This window comes from Bactrocera latifrons, unplaced genomic scaffold, assembly GCF_001853355.1.
Source record: "Bactrocera latifrons isolate USDA-ARS-PBARC rearing strain unplaced genomic scaffold, ASM185335v1 scaffold_89, whole genome shotgun sequence".
Lineage (NCBI taxonomy): Eukaryota > Metazoa > Arthropoda > Insecta > Diptera > Tephritidae > Bactrocera > Bactrocera latifrons.
The window spans coordinates 453,378-476,523 of record NW_017537589.1 but is presented as its reverse complement, the minus strand read 5'-3'; positions in this window follow the sequence as shown (position 1 = coordinate 476,523).

Below are 23,146 nucleotides of genomic sequence, written 5' to 3'. Positions count from 1 at the left end.
CCTCTCTCTGAACCAGCATAAATTCCACCAACAATGTAAGCTTAGAGATGAAGTGCAGAATAACGCTTCGCAACAGATGATACTTTTTAATCGGTAGGCATTTGAAAAGCAGATCGCTCCCTCGACGAACGAAAATTTCTTTCTGTAAGTCTCTCGTCATTCCCTTCCTACTATACGACGCAGAAACATGGACGATGACAAACTCAGTGATAGAGAGAGATCAGAGTTTAGAAAAGAGTGGGATTACTAAATTACCTTCAAATTATAACAATTTGTGAAACAAAAAGGTGCACCTTTAAACTAACTTAGATCATTGGTCTCAACAACCGCGCCGATAGTTCTGCATCCTACAGAATGGATAAGGGAACGAAGCAAATGGGTCTGGTACTGAACGAGGGCAAGACGAAATATCTCCTGTCTTCAAACAAACAGTCGTCGCACTCGCGACTAGACTCCCACGTCACTGTTGATAATCATAACTTCGAGGTCGTAAATAATCAGCATCAATACCATATACTCCAGCTCTGAAATTATTCGGCCAACTACCCGCCGGGTCAAGCAGAGAAAGAGAAAAACATCCACTGCCCCGAAAAGACCAAGTGAGGAAGCACATGATTTCGCTTGGAATCCCCAATTGGCGCAATATTGCGCAAAGAAGAAATTACTAGCGTGCTGTTGTTAGCTATAACCGTGAGCTATGTCTACGGCAGTAAAGAATAATCATTCTAACTATGCTGAATAAAACTATCAATTTAATGTGGCAAATGTTCTTTTAACGTACCTTACATATCTCTATGTACGTCAGAAGATTTATGAGCAAACAGCAGCTGAAATATAAATCTATGTTATTTTTGATTACATAATAAGTTATAACTACACTTCCGGGCAGACGTTTCGACCTCACCTAAATTGCGACTTTTAACCATGGGTTTAGCTCTGCATCTGATATATAGACATATTTTATTATTACAAAGACTAAAATTAACTCAACTCAAATAATTAAAAAACAATGCTTAATCATCTCTATTAATATACAGCATTTGAAATAATTTCCACAGAATGAATGATTAACCCAATTTCCAAATAACACACACACCTGAGCAGCCTTGAAAGAATCCCATAAGCTTATCATTAATTCATTACCCCGCCACCGGCTGTGCAGTGAAATGAGGACACCGAAAAGTATTGTGACTGCGTCAGTATGAATATATTTCTAATTTATTTCTCAAGGACACCGACAACTTTCTTATTACACCCGCAATCTGCAATCCTTAATCCATATTGCCACTCAGATTTTGCAATTATTCTTCGCCGCCTTTATGCGCGCTCACAGTTGTGCAATTGTTGTGCTGACTGCGAATATTTGTTGCCACCGAGGGGCTTGCAGAAGGCATTATAGTTATTATTTTTATGATTATTACTCAGAGATTTTGTTGTGCGGCGTACGTTTTGTTTACGCTTTCGCGCTTGCCATTCATTAATAAACCAAAATCCGACGCTCATTAACGCAAAGCATAAAGTGTAAGGAATGCAAAGGAGTGCGGCGTTGAAGGCGCCGTTGAAGGATGTGTGGCTCCCATAATGTAGCTGTATATTAAAGGGTATATTCATTTCCATGGCTAAAACGCAGTTGTATGGAAAGGTGTGCGCGAAAAGGTAACAGTCAGAGCATTGTTCGCAGCGCTGCCGCCGTACGCGCGTTGCTAATAAAAGTTTATTATTTAAAACGAAACGCGCGTGGCTGCAGCGCTCGGTAAGCGCGGCGCAACAACACGCAGGATATCATTATAAAATATCCCATGGCTATTTCTGTTGACTTTGTGCAGCTTTTTTCGGGCCAGTCGCTGCAATAAGGCAAAGAAGTTGCTGGCGGTTGCATTGCGCCGACGACAATTCATTTCAGTTGCGATTGTGACTTAAGGCATCGTAGGTGGCGCAGCCCATCATGCTGGTTGGTAGGGAGCGAAGTGACTTGGCTTGGTGATGACTGTGAAATTAATGCACAACAGCGGCAATAATGCCGCTGATATCGTCACCTGCTGCCAGTTCAGTGTCAACGCATGCGACTTCGTTGGCAGCGCCAAGCACTTGGTGACAGGCGCTTAATTTCTCTCTCCGTCTCCTGCATTTACACGAACAGCAGGTGATGCTCACAAGTGCACCGGTGAATTACTTATGCTATTCATAATTTTGATACCCCGGCAATATGTTGCAGGGAGTATAATATACTTGTTCAGCGAAACGATAATTATATTGATTTCTTGACGCTTGTTTGTCAAGCACTAATATTACTTGATACAACTTGGCATATATGTTCCTTGAGATCCTATAAAGATAGGTATTACAAAGCGGATTTTTGGTGAAGTTAATTTTCCCACCTTAAACGAACTCATACCAAAATAGCCCACGATGGCAAAATATGTTCAGCTTACGATAACACGAGTGAAATTGACAACATAGGATATGACCATGCATCAACTATTCCCATAATTTAGAATATAGTCCAGTAGTGTCTGTCCACACTATCAACAGCATCAACTCAAAACAGTTCGAGATTCCTGCGATAAGGCTAGAAACCGTGTGGGATTGGTCACTAGGATCTTGTTATCTAGGCACTTTTTCCTCCGTTCACCAGAATTTACAAGACTGAGCTTGTTACATCTCGGCATTCAAACCTTCGGCGAAAATGATGTTAAACACTTTAAAGCGTCCAAGTTAGATCCTGTTACCTGATCGACCTATAAACCGAACTATTAAAAGTACGATAACTCTCTAAATAATAACCCCAAGATCGTAAAATTTGGAGGGAAGACTTACGCAGAAGAACATTGAAAACTGATTTTAAGGCTCTGGGAAAAATTCTCCAAATAAAATTATTGTGACGCCCTCTTAGTAGAACTTTAAAATATTTTCATTGACATAGTTCCTCTTTAATTTCTATATAATATAACCGATTCTCTGGTTACTGCAACTGGAAATATATAAATATTATGTATGACTATTAGTTGAGCATATCGGAAAAATTACCCAATTTGACAGAGTACTTACCATGAGTTTCCGCCCTCACTTAACACCACCTTATTTGTTTTCAACTCACAATTTTTTTGAACTAGTAGCAGTTGCAAGGCTTTTGCCCAAATTACAACAATAAGTATAAACAAAAATTCGAAATGAAAGGGAGCCAACATAGCGAAGGTACTAAATATTTCGACTACCTTGACGCTTGGCTAGAAGCATTTAGATTCATTTCTTCGGCGTTACACCGCTGTGTGTCCCAATTTTATTTGCTTTATTCTTAATTTGTTTTCCGTTGCGGCAGTGGCAATGGCGAAAATGAAAATTAAAAGGAGAAAGACAACAGTGCAACCGGAAAAGCAGCGAAATGTGAAAAAAGCGCCGAGTGAGCGGGCAAAGAATGTGCGAATAAACAACGAAATGAACGAACTTCCTGAGCGTGAAGAACACCAGCAGCTACAGTAGCTTTAAGGTGTACTTACTCTCATACATACATTTATATACTCACGGTAAAATATGCGCTTAAACCTGCCGCCACAGTTGGCATAAGCGACCACGTGCGAAACTCGCTGCGCTGTGTGATTTTGATTAAGAAACCGTTGTTTGCTTTCAGGTGCTAACAAATATCTATGTGCCCTTAGCTCAATAGCAGAGTGGAGTAAAAATAATCACATGCAAAAAGGAAACAAGTACAAATGGCAATGGGAGTTTTAATCAAATGTTAAGCGCCAAATGTATAAGTCAGTTAGTCATGATATATAACAAACAAGCATACATACATACATTCCAAGTCACTTTCAATTATCATAGTGTGCCGCCGGTGTTGTTCAAGTTCACACTGTTAAGCGCTTTAAGCCCTCATATGAATAAATATTTTTATTTTGAATCGAACTTCTGCATATAAATTCGAGTTTAACCTAAAGTGTAGAGGGCAATGCTTAAGAGTGGTGTAAATTCTGCTATAGTTCATATATAATAAAATAACATAGGAGAGTCTAATACAAGTAGACACATATGTAGTAATAGAATGGGTATGGGGGTCCATACACGAAGATAATATTGATCCAAATAACCGTTACATTAATACCAAAAATTTCATGTTAAAATGTCAACTGAAGCGCACAGGGCACTTTTAGAGTTAAAAATATTTATCTACCTTTTCACTAAGCTTTTTTATACATAACTATCCTTAAGAAGTCTAGGAAATCCGTCATTCATCTGATTTTAGTTTCACAACCTATATCTTCAGACGATAATATTTTCCGAAAAAAAAGTTCCAAAATTAAATATGTCATAACTGCCGCAAAGCTAACATCGTTATATTTGGTAAGCTTTAATAAGTTGTCTTTTGCGATAACTTGGTGTTAGAAGAATATGATCTTGTATTTACTTCATATTTTGATCAACGATTATAAATGTGAATTTCAACACAAAAGCTGGAAAAGATCGAAAAAAAAATTTCTTCGCCTCAATTAACAGTGGTACATATTGAAGCTGTACATCAGGAACTACAAGGTGGGTTTTTGAATCTAGCGAACCCTGGTGGCGCCATCTATACAAGTACGTTAGTGACGGAAAATGCTTTGCTAACAACGCTGAAAAGTTTTCATAAGTCCCAGTCTAATAGTATCTCAAGTGCCATAAGTTCAATGCTCTAAAAGTGATGTTAAGACTCATATCTACCATCCTTTCTAATTAAAGAAATCAGATTGTCAGCTGCCGTCTTAAATGCATTCAATTACAGCAACTGATAATATTAATATCACAGATATTAGGTTCAATCCTTAGTAATTCCTACCTCGCCCTGCACAGGTTTAATCAGGTTATTTCGAGAGAATTGATGGAATAATAGACACGTCGGATCCGGCCATCATGTAACTACTGTTTCGATTTCCCAGATGCTAAACATTGCACAAAAAAAGTTTGAACCCATTTAGATCAATGAAAAACTTCGATGGTTGGATTCCTCATGAGTTTAATAAAATCTTATTAGCCGGCTACTGCTAGTCATTGAATCGTACTTAACCGATTAATTTTTGAAGCCAAAACTGGTAATTTAAAATAAGTTAGTTACGATAACTTTAAAGGAAAATGGTACTGGTTGAATCGCTGTGAGCCGGAGCAAACGATGACCAAGCCAGGATTCAAGATCAGGAGGGTATTTCAGATGCTTTACAGTTAACTCTGAAGGAAGCAAACGCCCAGAAGCTTCCAGATTTGACCAATGAAGAAGAATTGTGTTACTTTAGGACAACGTTAGGCGATACACATAAATAGTGACTTATTGAAATATCCGAGTGCTTGGTTGAAATGTTCTTATGCCTTATACTCCGGACCTCACACCAGGCGATTACTTCATTTTTCTGGTGAAAAAATCTCCTCAAGATAACTTGTGAGAATCCATTGTCCGAGTTTTTGCAAATATGAAGGAAGGTTTCTAGGAGTTTTTGAACTAAAAGATGCATTTCTGACATAAGTCGGATCATTCTAAATCTGCTAAATACCTGTTGCTCTTAAACTTGCTCTCTTTACAGTCTAAAATATCATTTAGAAATACATATACATATATTGAGAAGGAGTCGCAGCTAATCATTTTCACCCAACTAGAAAGTGATACCAATAGTTGTAAATTACTTCAAACGCTCGAACAGCATTTTTACGAAACACAAGTGTTTGCTCTCTTGTTTACGATAACATAAGTAAACAGATGTAGCAAATATCATTTGATAATCACTGGATTACCAAAACTGAGCTTTTTAAGTAATAATCAATTGGATCGAACATGAATAATTTGAGTATTCAGAAGGGAAAGAAGTACGTCTGCTTGTAGATATGTAAGTTCATTAAAACTCCAACTACCCATTAGTAAAAATAATTTTCAGAATTTTTCTTTACGCTTCACATTATTAGAATGGAGCATTTCGAATTCAAGGCACTGCAAGTAATAGTTTTCTTTTATTTATTCCTAGCTTAAGAATATGGAGGATGGAGTTATATATAGAAGTTTATGCAAGTGAGAAAGTTCTCTGAGCGGCATTCACTTACAAGTGATCTTGGACCAATTATCCTCTGGGTAGCCAAAAAATATCCGTTTAAAGGTGAGAGAGAAAGCCGCCACGTATAAAACGCCTCCAATGAAAAGTAAACAACCGCTTCGGTATAACTACATAAACGGCGTCTACGCTAATAAAGAAGTTTGAGAATACGTCTGAAGGCCAATATATACATATGAGAAGGAACTCTCCGTGCTAAAAAAAACAACTATATGCAACTCTGTTTAATAAATAACATTTCTCGATCTTCAGCAATATGTATGCTCGTTTGAACAACACAGTTCTTATTGATAAATATTAGAAAACATGTAAACCAATTTTCTAATCTTTTTAAACACAAGTCCCCAACTGCAGCCAAATCAAACGCCCTTTTCGCACTACGAAGTCACATGTTAAATCAATTGACAGCCAATAAAAGTGTCAATTTCGCCCATTCTCGAAAGAAACAAATAAAAAAGAAAAAAAACAAAATCGAAAAAATAATAACAACTTCATCATATTTAAAGCGCACTTCAGCAATCCACATTACATAAGCACTGTCGGCGTAGCAAACATAACCGACATGTGCGTAGACACGCCGACATTGTCAACAAACACAAACAAACAAACGCACACAAAAACAAATCAGCAAATGTGATCTAAAACCATAACAACCCAAAACGATAAAAAATTGTATTGGAAATAAAAAGGTTAAGCAGCAAAAGTCCTTCAAGCGACAAAGCACGCACCCACAAGAAGCAATTCGGGTAAGAAATATGTCTCTATAGAGATGTTTGTGTGTCTGCGGCTGGGTGTTTGTTTAGTGATGGTAAATAAAAACGTATGAACACATTATCTGCGTGTTTACATCGACAATTTGATCCCCAAATGATTTCTTGCGTGCATATTGAGGGTTTGCCACTCAAACAACCACACACGCACAGTCCTTGCCCGTATCCTTTTGCTTGGCACATTTTCTTGACCTTCCTTCTTGCTTTCTATTTTGATGATTTCCTTTTCGATATTCGCTTTCAACTACCCACATATCGGTACGCTTGAGTAGTAATATGTAGTCAGTCCGTCATATATATTTAATATATTATATACATATTTATTTGCCATTTCGACGCCTGAAATCGAATTTTGGCAGTCTTAAAATATTAAAAACCCATTTGCCATACTTCCCAGTGCAACCTTGATATCACATTGAGAGGAATGTGGTATTCGATATGGCGTCTTACCGCCACATTGTTTCTGGCACTCATTTTCTTCAGCTTCACTTCATCAGCCAGCGCTAAGAACGTCGAGCAACTGAAGTGAATAACTGCTGAATGCGCTTTTCGCCGAAATATTGATACGTTCATTGCATATATTCGCCAACTTGTCTCGTCGCATATGCAGCCCACCTCCGCACGAAAGCAAGGCAGACATACAATAACTGACTCTGCACATTTCTCGTGTTTCGTATTTTTCCCACACACTGTTGCGCCGCCGCCCTTTGGCAACCAATTTCCCGCGGGACTCGCACACGCGTGTTCGCCCAAGCACTCATAAATGTCTTTCAATCAATGATGTTTCAATAAGTCAAAATCGATTACGAAGTTTATAAGAAATTTATGAACCCTGCAACGGTAGCAGTGCGCCTTATGAGCCTGTTCGCCCGCAAACATTGTCCTAACTGTACAAATATGACATTGACTGTCGAGCGTGGCTCCCACCTCTTGCTTTACCGCAACCCTTGAAAGTTTATTTAGTGGGTGTCCGAATTTTCCCCGTGGCAGTTCATTTCATTTATTTAGCCTATTGTGACTTTTTGATTCTTTCTTGTTTGGGAAGTTTTCAATGTTTGCCTTGAAGTCAAAAAATTTAGTTTTAGTGTGATGTAAAGTTTTCTCCTCTTTTCTTTACTCCAGCTGAAATGCTAGATAGGTCAGCGCCAATAGTTAACGAGAAGTTTTGTAATATTTTTTTCACGATTTGGAACTAGTGGTTAAAAATTTTCACCGAATCAAAGCCATAAAAGCTAATTTAACTAAATAATTAACCACACAGGTAATATACTGAGGTTAAAAAGTTCGACAACCTGCTATGAAACAATATAGCTTCACACATAATTCTCTTCATATAGCTCGTTATATACAGTCACCATCTAAACCCTAAATGCGCTGAAACAAATTTAGAACTTCGAAAACTTTAGTTTTGACCAGATAACTTTGAAAATCGAATTTTGCTTCAAAACAACTGATGACTGCAGCACGGCCTGGGTACTTGTATGTACATACATATGTATATAACAAATAAGTTCCATTGAATTTTGTGTGCGGAATCAAATTTTTAGTGCCGAAACGTTCAGAATGTTGGATGATAACTGTTTGTCGCGAGCAAATCTTTTTGATTGGTACAAATTATTCAAAGAGGGTCGAGATCGCGTTCATCACAAACCACGTACACTACGGCCATCAACATCAATTGATGATCAACATTTAAATAAATAAAGGACTTAGTACTTAAGAATCGACCACTAACAGTCAGAGATCTTACCGACATATCGGAAGGAGCATTTGAAAGATCCGTTAGACAAAGCAGGTTGAAAATAAAGATTATGTTGACAGTTTTCTTCGATTATTGAGGTGTGGTGCATTCCTCTCAGTCGGTCAAACTGTCAACAAAGAATACTAGTTGAGTGTTGTGCGTCATTTGCGCGAAGCTTTTCGTAAAAAGAGGCCGAAATTATGTGCTGCGTACTGCATTAATTCTTTGTGACTTATAGTACCGCACTTGAAGATTGATAAAAACGAAAAGTTGATAACTTGTTAAGAAAACAATATCAAATAATCAAATCAAAATTAAACAATGATTTTAAAATAATAAACACAATATCAGAAAATGCAACAAATGTAGAGAAAATCTTGAAATTATGCCTATATATCATTAAAAAAAAAAACTATTCAATAGGTACAGATGTTACCATGTGACCCTAAATTCTATTTCAAGAATTTTTCATAATGAATCCATGATAAGAAAATATTGTAGTCAAGAACATAATTTTATAAAATGGAAAACGATCAGAAGCGTAAATAGAGATATATTTCATTAGAAAATCTAAAGAAATTATTCTGGTCTCTAATGTTGGGAAAACTAGAGAAAAGTAATATTAACATTTTATTGTAGTTAAGGAACTGCAACAACACGTTTTTCCGTTTGGTATTTTACAAAACTGTTTCTACTCTCAAAGGAAGAGTTTTGAATATATCTAGTTCTAATTTGGAGAGAACATTTTTAACGTAGAAGCTTTTATTTTTTCTTTGAAATCTTCGTATTTCTTTCTACGAAAAACTGTCGAAAAGAAGAGAAAAATTCGATAATTTTTTTTAAACCGCCGCCATTTGTTCAAATTTAAAAAAAAAAAAAAAAAATCTATAAATATCACGATAGCGACTTTCCTACAGATTAAAAATGTTTTTGAAATTTTTGTTTTATACCGAAATTGCGGCCGCAATAAATAAACATAAAAAAATAATTTTATATTCGTAATGAATATATGCATTTATATATCTTGAAAATCAGTGATTTTTTGGAGAGACACACTGAGACGATCCCATAAGGGGGTATTCCAGTCTAGGATTTTGAAAAAAAGTTCTACTGAACCGATTCCTCTGAAATTTGGTATATATTTTCTTTATACAATACTCTATCGTGCCTGTATTGGATTTCCAAAAATTTTTATTTCAAGTATTTTTAAAAAATTCGAAAATTTCGAAAAAATCGACTCAAAAAAAATTTTTTTTTCCTGTTGACGCCATCTTCTATTTATTTATTTCATTTTATTTTTTAGCACCAAGAAAATTATAGTCTTATCACTTACCGAAACCATTACCACTGAGTGTATGACAGAGACCAACAAAGAGAGCGAAAGAAGTAAGCAAGCAACTACTTGATTTAACACAAATATTGTACACAAGCGGTGATTAGTTGATTTATGCATGGTATGCACACAAATATTTTGACACCTATTATGTGTCTGTCAAATAAGTCAAGTTCCTTTCGGTTTGCTACTCAAATAAATACCCCACAGGCGCTAAATTTCACTTCATAATTTCACTTATAAATGCAGAATGGGAATTGTTGTTATTTGTGCCATGCAAATAATGCACAAACAACAGTAACAATAACGGCGTCGACAAATCAAACAATGCGGCTGCAAAACGAGCTCAAAACACACATTTGTCAAGTCAACAAATGACACAATGCCGCATGTCACAATGTCAAGTTGTACACACATTTACTTTAGCACACATTTATAACACTCTACGTATATGCAAGTATGTATGTACATATGTATATTTGTACAGGCATAAGCGCCAGGGTACTCAGTTTCTTCCATATATTCTCTGCCATTGTGTCGGTATTTATTCCAGCCACTGTAGTGTGGCGATATGTTTATTCGATTGTGCGCTCATTTCAAATGGTTAAGCCGTTATTTATTTACGTGTGTGTATGTGTACACAGTTTGATAAGCAAATTGTCACGTTTGATTGCTCAATTTGCGCAGGACACAAATGAAATGAAGTGTGCAATACAAATTTGTTGGAAGTGTCAAAATGACGATATGAAACTACATATACTATGTGATATATAATACATGGTGTCGATTTGTGGGAAATACCGTTACCCTATAGTGAAAGCACGCTATATGTAGGTACTTCAATTAGTATTATTAGTTAATATATATATTTCTCATGTATGCAAAGCTTAACTTATCAAGAAATTTGTCCTTAGGAGGATTGGCCTCCTGATTTGATTCCTGTATATTTATTGTACATGAAATAAAAATATATCTATCTATCTATCAAATCTTTATTTTTTTTCTTTTTTGGCCGATCGGAAAGAATTCAGAGTGCACTACACCTCGATAATCAAAAAAAATTATCAACACAGCATTGACTTTTGACCTGCTCTGACATCGTTTTCGCAGCTTTGGGTTAGCTATGCCACGATATTTGGCCGATTGACTCATCGCCAGTAATAATACGTTTCATGAACATTGTATCACAGACTTTAACGCAACGCTGTGCTTCGACTGATTTCGGAACGAATCGATCTTTCACTTTTCTTAGGCCCAAATGATCTTTAAAAATGGTATTCACTGATCCTTCCGATACTCCAACGATACTTTGACGATTGTGTTTTCGCCCGCAATTTAAATAAAAAAAATTTTACTATTTTTGGCAAACAGTCTTAACTTGTTAGAAAATTACCGAGACTTTTCCGGACTTCTTATTAAGTAAAATATACTTATACCGAATTACAGCGGTACATTTCTATTGCGAAAACTATCGTATGGCCAAAACAAAACGGAAACCATACATGTAAACATAAGCATAACAAAGACTCAATATCTGAAACAGCGGAAAACTGCAACAATCTAATGGGATCCCAGAACGATAAAGGTAACATTTTTCTTATTTTTCAATATTCTTGGATCTTCCCACTTTTAACAATATACAAATTTTCAAAAATTTATCGAATTAAAATAATCGATTTTTTTAATAAAATGTTTTATTAGATTGAATGAATGAATAATAAAAGAAAAATTATAGGATAGTTGTGTTACCATTTTTTAAGATATTATACTGAAAAAAGAAATTGCAAGTTTAACGATACTTTTTTCGATTTAAAAATAAAATGGAAGAAATATAAGCTAGTATTTCGATAGTTATCAACTGAACCGGACGCAACTAAATAATAAGTGGCTTATACGCTCTCCTAACAATGTATGTATTAATACACATAAACATATGTACATATGTATTAGGATGTGCGTTAAATGATGTTTTAGTTTTTTTTCTACAAGTTGTTCAAAGTTCTTAATTTTCAATTTAAACCTTATATTATACCTCCATTTATATTCCTCATGTATATAATATTCGATTTTTTCTAACATTCTAATATAAAATATTTAGCTTTATAAAATAGTTGCATTGCTGGTTTCTATGATTGCATTCCTTTCAAAGTTATATGCAGTTAAAGCTATGTATTAAATGTATTGAGTATGCATACAGTACACCGTGATGTATGAGCAGCATAGAATTCATGAAGTCCTTGAGGGCACGCTCAGATCATTTGATGTATAACTTTAACTGCGTAATTAAATTAATAACCGGACTTGTTTTTTACAGCGGAAAATGTAGTATTCGAATATCACTTTTTTAAAAATTTAGATTACTTTCATAATGAAAAAATAAGAGATTGCAGTTAAGGGCTATAGCAGTGTGACAATTTCAAACTAATCATACCCCGAACAGGGTATATTAAGTTTGTCACGAAGTTTGTAACACCCAGAAGGAAGCGTCGGAGAYCCTATAAAGTATATATATATAAATGACCAGTATGTTGAGCTGAGTCGATTTAGCCATGTCCGTCTGTCTGTCTTTATATGTACGAACTAGTCCCTCACTTTTTAAGATAAAGTTTTTAGTTTTTGTATACGTCATTTTCTTTTCAAGAAGCTGCTCATTTGTCGGAACTGCCAATATCGGATCACTATAACATATAGCTGCCATACAAACTGAACGATCGGAAACAAGTCCTTGTATGGAAAACTTTCACATTTAACAAGATATACTCACGAAATTTGGTGTAGATTATTTTCTAAGGCAACAATGTAATCCCCGAAGAAATTGTTCAGATCGGCACACTATAGCATATAGCTGCCATACAAACCGAACGATCGGAATCAAGTTCTTGTATCGAAAACTTTCGCATTTGACGTGGTATCGACACGAAATTTGATATGGATTACTGCTTAAGATAATAATGTAATCTCCGAGAAAATTGTTCAGATCGGATTACTATAGCATATAGCTTCAATATAAACTGAACACATAGTTACTAAAAGCAATGCACTTGTGAAGGGTACATTAGCTTCGGTGAGCCGAAGTTAACGTTTTTTCTTATTTTTTATTTTTTGCTTTTTCAATAGCTTATATTTCCAAAAATATCCTGTGAAATCAGCAAGGAATAGATTTGAATGACAGCGTTTTAAAGAGCGACCGCTCAAATCAAGTCAGCAGTGGGAGAACTTTTTTTGCACCTCCGAAGTCAGCACATAACTACATTATTTTCAACATTTTTGTAAAAAAAAAAATCTTAAAATTTAGCTAAAAGCATACCTTATTACGTCCAAAGAACTTCGAAACATTCGATCGTGTGCTTTCTTTTAAATCGGTTACACTGGTATGGCCCCTTAAAGAGCTCATTCACACTAGATAATGTTTTTAAGAACTTTAGAGCTCGCCTGCAAACACATAATCGACTTGTCAAATAACGAACACTCTAATACATACATATAATCATATACATCAGTGTATATATATGTTTGTGGCACGCACGCAATGTGGCAATATTGTTTTGCTGCAAATCGGTGTTTTATTGTGATAACATGCAACTGCTGTAGCTTAAATATGCGAACAACAAACAAAATGCAATGCAATGTCTAACCAGCAACACAACAGCCACTCAACAACAACAAATGCAACATAGCGATAACCAAACATGGCAACCAAAAATGTTTATTGAGCACTGATATACTCATCTACTCGTTGCAGTGTGGGCGAGTAGCCGCAAAAAGCCAGCGATCTTCACACAGGACTAACTGAGCTGAATGACAGCAATGCTATAACGGCTGAGAGTGTGGCTCTATCGACGCGTTTTTTCCTGCGCAATAAAATATGATTGTGTGTGTGTATGTGTGTTGGCGTGTCAAGTTGGAATTTAAATTAAAACAATTTGAATACAACAAACGAAGCAAAGAACCAAATGACCAACCAACCAACTGACCAGCCATTTAGCAGCACACTGGCGACCGCCGCCACCAATGTTGCCACCAAAAGCAAGCAAGCGCGCTGAGTGATAGATAACCAAATGAATGAACCGTTATGTGCAAGTGCGTCGACCGGGACAAATGCGCAACGTGTGTAGAGAAAAATCAACGCAACGCAAACCAAATGCAGCGAAACAACAATGAGCATTGCAACAATGATGATGAGTTGTTGTTGGTGTTGCGCGCAATGCGTTTGGCATGTGGCATGTGCCATATATGTTGCAAGTATGTTTGTTTCGAATGCGAATGGATTAAGTGATTGCAGCATGTGCTACATATACAAATAACAACAAAAATGCATGTTGCAAGTGATGTGATCATTCGACTTTGGCGTGGGATAAAAATGCCAAAAAATGCGTTGATAAGCCAGACGCTTTGTCTGTACAGGGCAACTTTTTGCGCTCGTACACGTTTTTTTATACAAATGTTCATATGTATTTTTCATTTAATCATTTCGATGCGAGATTTTCTTGTTTTTATACCCTTAACAGGGTATATTTACTTGAGAAGTCTTACTATGGTTGGAGGTACAAAAAGGTATGGAACAAGGTGTCATGCAATCCGTGACAAAGATAAACCTGGCTCGAGACCTTTAAATAGTCCAGTCTGAAACGAAGCTTTGACACTCGGCGGCCTCTGTAATAACATAGCCTTACATGTCGACCGAAGACTATGCGCAACCTCTTTTCCCATACACATATGAAGCAAAACATTAAACCAATATAGAAGAAGAAAAAATCCGGAAGAACTAGTTGCTCCGAGGAGAAAACAAGGTTTTTAAAGAGTTCAATACCATCTAGCACAAGGACAGCATGATTGTAGTGAACGGCTAAATAGCCTCCTGGAACATAACCAAGTGGCCCTCATCTGGGTGCCCGGTCACAAAGGTATAACCGCGAACGAACTGGCTGATGAGCTCGTCCGCTCCGCAGCAACCACCAAAATGGTAGGACTTGAAGCCGTCACTAAGATGGGTCCCCATGGAGGAGCTGCTCTGCAAGGAAAAAGTAGTAGGGTGAGAAAGGCATCGGCTATAACTACATGGCATGTGGTATGCCAAGTTACTATTGGGGGGCATAACCTCAAAAGGTTTAAATATGCAACCAACCTCCCTTGGGATAAACTCAGACAACTGGACGGAAAAACATCGTGCTGCCTACTTCCTCAGAAGGATGCAGCTGCAACCGCCAATAAAAGAGAAGCTTGAAAAGGAACTTCAGGAGTCCAATGATTAAGCGAGAACGGTTCTATCCAACTTTAAGCTTGAACCACATTGAGCGTCAACCAAGAGACAGAGGTCAGCTGAAGAGTATATAATTCAAAGTCAAACAGCGTGAAACCCGCTAAATTGTTTGCGGATGCGACCCGGAACCGCGTAATCATTGGTGTAATAATAAGGGATATCTCGGAGGAAAAATTTCCAGAACCTAATGAAATGGATGGCGCTGGAAGTGCTATGATGCAATCTGACTCTGCTATTGTCATGCACAGATGTCGGCTGATGCAAGAACTAGATCATAATGAAAGCATTTGCCGAAGCCAGGCTGATCGCGTTCGAGAAGAAAAATGTTCCAACCAAGCCAAGGACAAAAGTTTGGATCGTTCAGCATAGTCGTCGGACCAGACAATGTAGGTCATCAGAACCCAACCCAAATTTGGTGGAAATCTGTTTAGGTCTTCGAGAACTCGCAACATGCCGTCTATTAAAGATCCAAGGAATGATATAAGGACTCTATTATGAGTGTTAGGAGGCAGTAAAGGTAGCAGAATGTGATAATGAATATTGTAGAAACTGTCAGGAAATAAAAGAAGTGGAGATTATAAACCTCGTCTATACGAATGAGATACATTGTAAAGGAAAATAATCGCTACCATCGCTAGAGGGATTCTTGACAATGTTTCGCTGGGAAAATGTAATGTAAATGAAAATGTAATGCAGGGTTTCACGATGGGTGTCCTAAAAGGCTAGATGCGTCGTTAGACATCTACTCTACCTGCCCAATGTCCAAGATAATGCTATTAATCTTCAAAGATACTATTCTGTTCGGACTATACTAGCAGGCCTTCACTTAAGATCTTGAAATCGGGATCTTGTTATACACTTTCATTCTGCAATCAATCCGCCTGTAAAGGGTATTACAGCGTCGATGCAACCAAAGCTTTTGTTTTTTTTTTTTTGTGCTTTTTTCTGGCACTTACAGCGCTGTGAAAAATATTTTATTCACTGAAGTGTGACATCTGTTGTGCACTCAGCGCGGGCGCCTAGTTTTGTTGCACAAGTTGCAATATTTCTTTTTGCAGAGATTTTTTTGGCCCTTCTCCGGCGCGCCTGTCATCGTCACATATATATTGATTTTGTTGCTACATTTTATTTGATTTTTCATTTGATCTCTGGCTATTCGGCGTATTTGACTAAAAGCGAGTGGCAGTCAATGTCTATTTGTATGCGTTGATATTGTTTTTTGCTGTTGTTGCATTTCACTTAACAATGAGTTTATCGCAGCAGCTCACTTTTGATTGACCCCTCGCCTCGCTGCGCTGTGCTGTGCTGTTTTCGCTGAGGTTCACTGGAATGTTGGCTTAAATAAAAGCGCGCTGTGAGTTACACAATGAAGAGGCGAAAAAATTGTTGAAAAAACTAACGGCAATCCTTTGCATTTGCGCTGCTCAATTTTGATGTCCAACTGTTGATTACTACTGTATGCAATTGCGCGTGTGTTTAAGTCTGGTTTTTCTCTATGCACATTAAGTACCTTTTAAACTTTTCGGCATTTCGCTTTGCTTTGCTTTGGTTTTATTTTCGCTTATAYATTTGTTTACTGCGGTTTGGCAATTATGTCGAACAATGGCTTCTCTTTTTAATTAGCCAACAAATGAAACGGCAAACTGAGCGCGCGGCGTGTTTTGGCCAGTGCAAATGAGCAATTAATTAAATTCTTGTAGTAATTAAAATCATGATCGGTTCGGATTATTTAACTATTGTTGCAATTATTTTAGTAGTAAATATATTTGGAAATTTTCAAACTCTAGAAAATAATTTTTTATTTTTTTTTTTTTGTTTTTGTTGCCCAGGTTATTTGAGCAAATTTTGTTGCCTTGAAGTGGTCAGATTACCACCTTATTCATGAACATATTGAATGTGTTCTTCTTTTAAGATAATTGCATATCTAAAGTTTTGAAAAATATCTGCCTGTTAGTAATAAAAATTTAATTTTCCAGTTATGACTAGCGTTCTTCGCACCCTTATCGCGGAATGTAAACGTCATATAATCTATATTCTCAGGCTCATTGTCGAAAATTTGGACAAAATTATGCTGATAATTTTAACGTGGGCATATCAAGAACTACAGCATACAAAATTTCCTGTTTTTTAAAATAAAATTCTCACTTCCTTTTCACAGGTAATTCGTATAGACTACTCAGAAACAGTGATGATGCCAACTCCCCAGATTTCGGTATAGTATACAATAGATGTGAATAAAATGGTAAAGCATTTTCTCAAAATAAACTCAAGGATTTAATACATAATCAGTGCAAAGATAAAAGATGGAATACTTGATGGTCTTCAAATAAAGCAATATATGATAGATACAGATTTTATCAAAGCTATAACTATTTTGGAAACGGTTCGGAAATACTTTATAAGTACCAAATCATGAAAAGATTGTGCATATTTTACAGTCAATCGACAGAAAATGTAACAAAACTATTGAAAGTTTCTTGAACAGTAGGCACAAATATATTCAAAATCGACCGATAGGTTAATTTAAGAGAAATTTGTGAAATTTCCAAAAATTCGATTTTCATATTCCAATATTCTATACTTTTACAATATATCTTTACATATACATTTTTAATGCACTTTCCTCCAAACAACGTTGCTGCAGTGATAACTCAAGGCAAACTAACCGAACATTATTTTTTTTATGCCTATTCTGTATACGCATACAGGTATGTATCGAAAAAGTCGGCCTCACACATATGATTTAACCCTTAAAAAGCAGGTGAATAAATTGGACAGCTGTCGGATCATTAATTTGTGAATTACTTAAATCATTCTGAATAAAGCAAGTTTTGTTATTGCAAAGAAAAATTATAAAAAGGAATGTCGAGTGTTGATAAAATATTCTTTTTGATGGGAATAAATACAGTTTAAGAAAAAACTTGGCTTGATAACGAGTTTCCGAATACCGTCCCAGGAAAATTAACTAGCAATGATTGTTATGCTAAGTCTAGAAATGGTGTAACAAGCAACGAAGGCGGTTAAAGCATTGGACGCCCAAAAGTGGTTGTCACGGATAAAAACATTAACAAAATCCACAAAATGATGACCGTAAAGAGAAGTTTTTCAACATAGCAAACATTCTAAAGATATCAATCATTCATGTACCCATTTATTTTTGACCAAAAATTATGCCGAGTTGATGATTTGGAGCAGTATTTGGAGATGTGTAAGCATAAAAAAAGCGAGCGGTGGATAAAACATGGCTCCATCATTTCACTCCGTTGATGAGCCCGTTCCAAAACGCAACACTCCGCTGCCAAAGTTATCCGTATTTTATTGGCTTATTAAAAAGGAAGGACCATCAACAGCGACCAGAGCATAGCGTTATTGGACCGTTAGAAGGTTAAATCGAAATTTGAAGAAAAAGAAAATGCTATTCCACCAAGTTAATCTACAGTATCACAAGGCAGTGAATACGACGAATCTGGTTTTGAATTGCTTTCTTACCCTTCTTCCCTCTTACCCTCTTTTCTTAGGTCTTAAAAGAATGTTCGCTGGGAAGAAATTTTTGGTAAATGAACAGGTTTTCGCCAATACTGTGACCTATTTTGAAGAAAAGAACATGTCGCACTTCAAAAATGGTATCGAAAAGTTGAAAGCATGCTATAATCAGTGTATGTATCACCTCTGAAGGTAACTATATTATATAAAATATCAAAATTTCCCAAAAAAAAGTGTGTTTTACTATGGTAGGCCGGGAACTTTTCAATTGAACTGTTATTTATGATTTAGCCGGCGCTCAATCGGAATTACTAAAGAACGAGAGATTTTATAAGTGAGAAAAAACATTCCATGTTCACACATTACTTGCGAAACGACATTTCAGTGATGTAGACAAACATCTTAGATATTTCTAACGTAAAACGAGATCAGTATACAACTTTAATGCTTTGTCAGATCTAAAAGAGCATCACTTAACCAAAAATTTGACATTCTATTTATCTCTCTGCCATTAAAAATTTGAGAAAAAGTCCTATACAATATTACACAAAATAAAATAACAAAATGCATTCCACTAGACAGTGTATGTACAAATTTTAACTATAAAATTTACTGAGACATGTTAAGAAACTTACCAAGTTCATGCAAAGTCTTTATATGCTACACATATCCGGGTCTCATTTTTATGTTTTACTACAATAAAGGAGAAAATGTAATTAGTTAAATAGTCTAAATTTATTCAAAAATATCATAATATAAAATATTGTTATGTAATAGTTTTTCTTTAAATGTCATTTTAAACGAAAAGGGGTTGAGCCCTTAAGCCTCAATGTTTCTGATCCACTTTTCATAACTAAGTTCACAAAAACTCTGATAAATTCTATTTGAAGATCTAAGACTTATTCAGAATTACCTCTTTGATATTCAATGTTCAGAAAATATCCGTTTTAGAAACTATTGTGCAGTATATTGGGAATGACTTACGGTCTTTATGAAACAACTAGTCTGTTTTCTGGTTTCTTTATTCATATATTTATTTAATTTTTCAAAAGCAGAGTTGTAAGGTGGTCCTTCAATATGTTTAAAATATTGTCGTTAAGGAGTCAGTAGGGTAATCTGGCCTGTTTTTTTTTAATTTTTTTTCATAGAAATTTTTATTCTACAATAACTTTCTTCACATATCTTGAGGTATATCTTGTAGTGTATAAACAAACTTTTTCAAAATTTTTTGATGACATCTGTCGGAGAAATGGCGTTTTTTCCCTAGCGGATACGCTTTCTCATTTTTAGATCACCTGTAACACAAAACCCCAATTCATTTTTAAAAAGTACGTGAATGGTTATCGCCCCTAATAGAATAATGAAAAAATTTTGATAAATTATAAGTAATTAACGTTTTTTTTCTCCCCATGTTTTTTTTTTACATAAATTTTGTCAATAAATTATAAAAATTCTAGTAGGGACGATAGCCAGGCGTTTTCTGAACATTTAAAACAAGTCGGTTGAGTAGTTCGACCGGAATCATGTCCGCAAGTTAAAAAAAGTGTTAGTCTGTTATGAAAAAAGCGTTCCGAACGTAGGCCTTTTTCGAAACCTTCCAATGGTAAAGTGGGTTTTTACATTAATTCTAAGGGCATAAGGGAACAGAAAGTGCAAAAAAAAATATTTGAAAAAAGTTTATTCTACTGACCCCTTAACAAACAGTATGTGAATAACAAGAGACTGTTCCTCACAAAGCATTACGTTCTCAGAAAGCTCTCAACACCGCCGACGGTATAACTATTTAGAAAATTCATATTCAAAAAGCACAATGAGCCTAAATTCATATTCCAAAAGCATATTTATCTCAAACAATCAGTTAATGAACGGCTACCGTCCAACACGAAATATCTGTTTATTCACTTAATTTAAAATTAAATACCTATAAAAAGAACCTTAAAATTAAGTTAATCAAACACCGAGTTTCCTCTTTAATCACATTATTCTATTGAATTTGAGCTATATCCACCAGAACATTCTACCTAAAATATGCACAATTAAAATCACAAAATCATGCGGGCCGAAAGGAGAACTAAGAAAGAGTCGCAATTTAATTCCACTTATTGAACAATCAAATCTAATGGCAGCATGATTCTGCCGAACCACTCGACACCCACCCAAAATATCGTGCTCATCTCGCTTTCAAAGCCGCCAATTTCAACGCTCATTTGTAAGCCTACACAATTTAACGAAAAAGAAAAATAAACGAAAGAAAGAAAAAATCAAATCTATTTGCACAGAGCTAATGTCAAGCGAAGGCAAATAAAACCGACAAGCGACGAAGCAAAGGCGGCAAAGTAATATCATTAATAGGATTCATAAAAAGGATAACACGCCGTAAATAATGGCTACAGGCTACAGTCGCAGTGCACAGCGCGACAATACAATGTCGCATGCTGGCAGTTCATGCCACATCGCCTCCACCTCCATCGCGTACACGGCAGCCACAGCATTACAATTTGGTTGCTTCGACATTTTCATTTTCATTCATTTCATTTTCAGTTATTGCGATATTGCCATTGAAAATCCAAGCACGTTCGTATTCAATTACTTGTTGAACTTGTTGCGGCCACATTGTGGGTGATGGGAGCAGAGTAAAGTAGAAGCAGTGGGCCGGGGGTATGTAGTGAAGTTGGCGAGTGCGGTTTCGAGTTTGGGCTTTTAAAAGTGGGAAATCATATTTTCTGTTATTGCTGCTGAATGAGATTATTAAATGGGTGAGTGGTCTGAATGTGAGTCAGAGCGTTGGAATGTGGCTGAGCTTACCACAATAATACGAAACATACACACATATATGGATATATGTATATATTCGACAGATATTATATATACGGTAAGTCATTTGGTGGTACAACAACTGCATCGAGCAAACAATGCATTAAACAGATACAAACAGATAAATGTAGCGAACAGATGTTCACAGAGACAATGAAGTTGACAGCTCTGACTGTCTGGCGCTAAGGTATACTGGGAAGCTGACAACTTGCGAGCAATTCGAAAGGGAAGAGTGGTAATCGAACTCACACAATACATTGAATGTCAGATATTTTATAGCGAATTTCAGCAAAAGCATACGAAAATACCGGGGAGCCTTGAAATGAGTTCCTGGTAATCGATTTTAAAGTAGCAAAGATGGAGAGTTTTTACATTAAATATTAATAAAATTTTAAAATGCTGATTAAGCTTTTAAAACGTAAAAATTAAAGCAATAAAAATCAAAATGAATTTTACGAGATTCAAGAAAATTATTAAACGAAATGAATTGTAACGAATCAGCCATATTTTTGAAGAGTTTTTCCGTAAGATTTTCTTTATGAATGTTTTATGACAAAATGTACCTCATAATTTCATGTAACCGTATCATTCACCTTCTATAGGTTACCAGAGAAATGATAACGAACTAAGATAAACGTAGCATACCTTTCGGCGCACAGATGAAACCCTAATCTTCGAGCTCAATCCGCTAGATTTACTTTCTAACATATTTTCCACTTACATTGTTAGGTTTATATAAAATAAAAAGTTTCTCTCGAAGTAGAATAATAGTTAAACAAAAATTTTCACAAGGATTCAATATCGTAAGATTTTCAAAGATAAAAAAACTGTCTATCAGCCACGTTTCAAAAGAAATCTATATTATCTCTCCTAAACGAACTTTAACACTCCAATTGTGATGAAAAATCTTACGCTACGACTTTTAGCCTTACCCTTCGGGAGAAGGAAAAAATGCCAAGTTGTTCTACCTATTGTAGTTACAAAAATTTCTAGTATATACACACTCTTAGTGGCATTCAGAAAGTTAATTATGTAAGCTTCTCTAATCCTTCAAGAATTGCACCCAGGAAGATAATTCCTTAGGCTACCCTAATCCTTCAAGGATTGTTTGAAGCACTGGACTCTAGAATACTCCTAAAGTTTTGGAACACTAGTAACACATGGTGTACAACAAAGATATTTTTGGTTGTTGATGGTGGGCAGACCCAAAAGTTTCTACTTCTGCCAAAACGAGCGAATAATCTTAGCCACTCAATTGAAAAAATGGATTCGACGGAATACAGATGAGACGCTCTTTGTGAATGTCCAGTCTTCAGACGGCAGAGAAGTGATATACTCACTGCTCTCAATACTTTAAGGAAGAGATATTGGGCAGCTGCTGAAAAACTTTAAGTTTTTTACCAAATTCACTGATTTGCTGAAATGGGCTTATATTGTTTAGCACTCGGAAGCAAAATGGGTCCAATAATGGCTAAAAGGCGACGGCATGACATCTGATGCTCCAGCGCCTCTCTTTTTAACCAACCAAACAAAACATTTTTTTGGAAAGCTCTATAGTTGTTGCGGATTATGGATTTGTACGGTAATTTCACGTAAAGTGATAGTTAATATATTAATCCATCTATCCGAAATGATTCGTATGGATCTGAAATTCTATTAAGTTCTTGTAAAGAATGA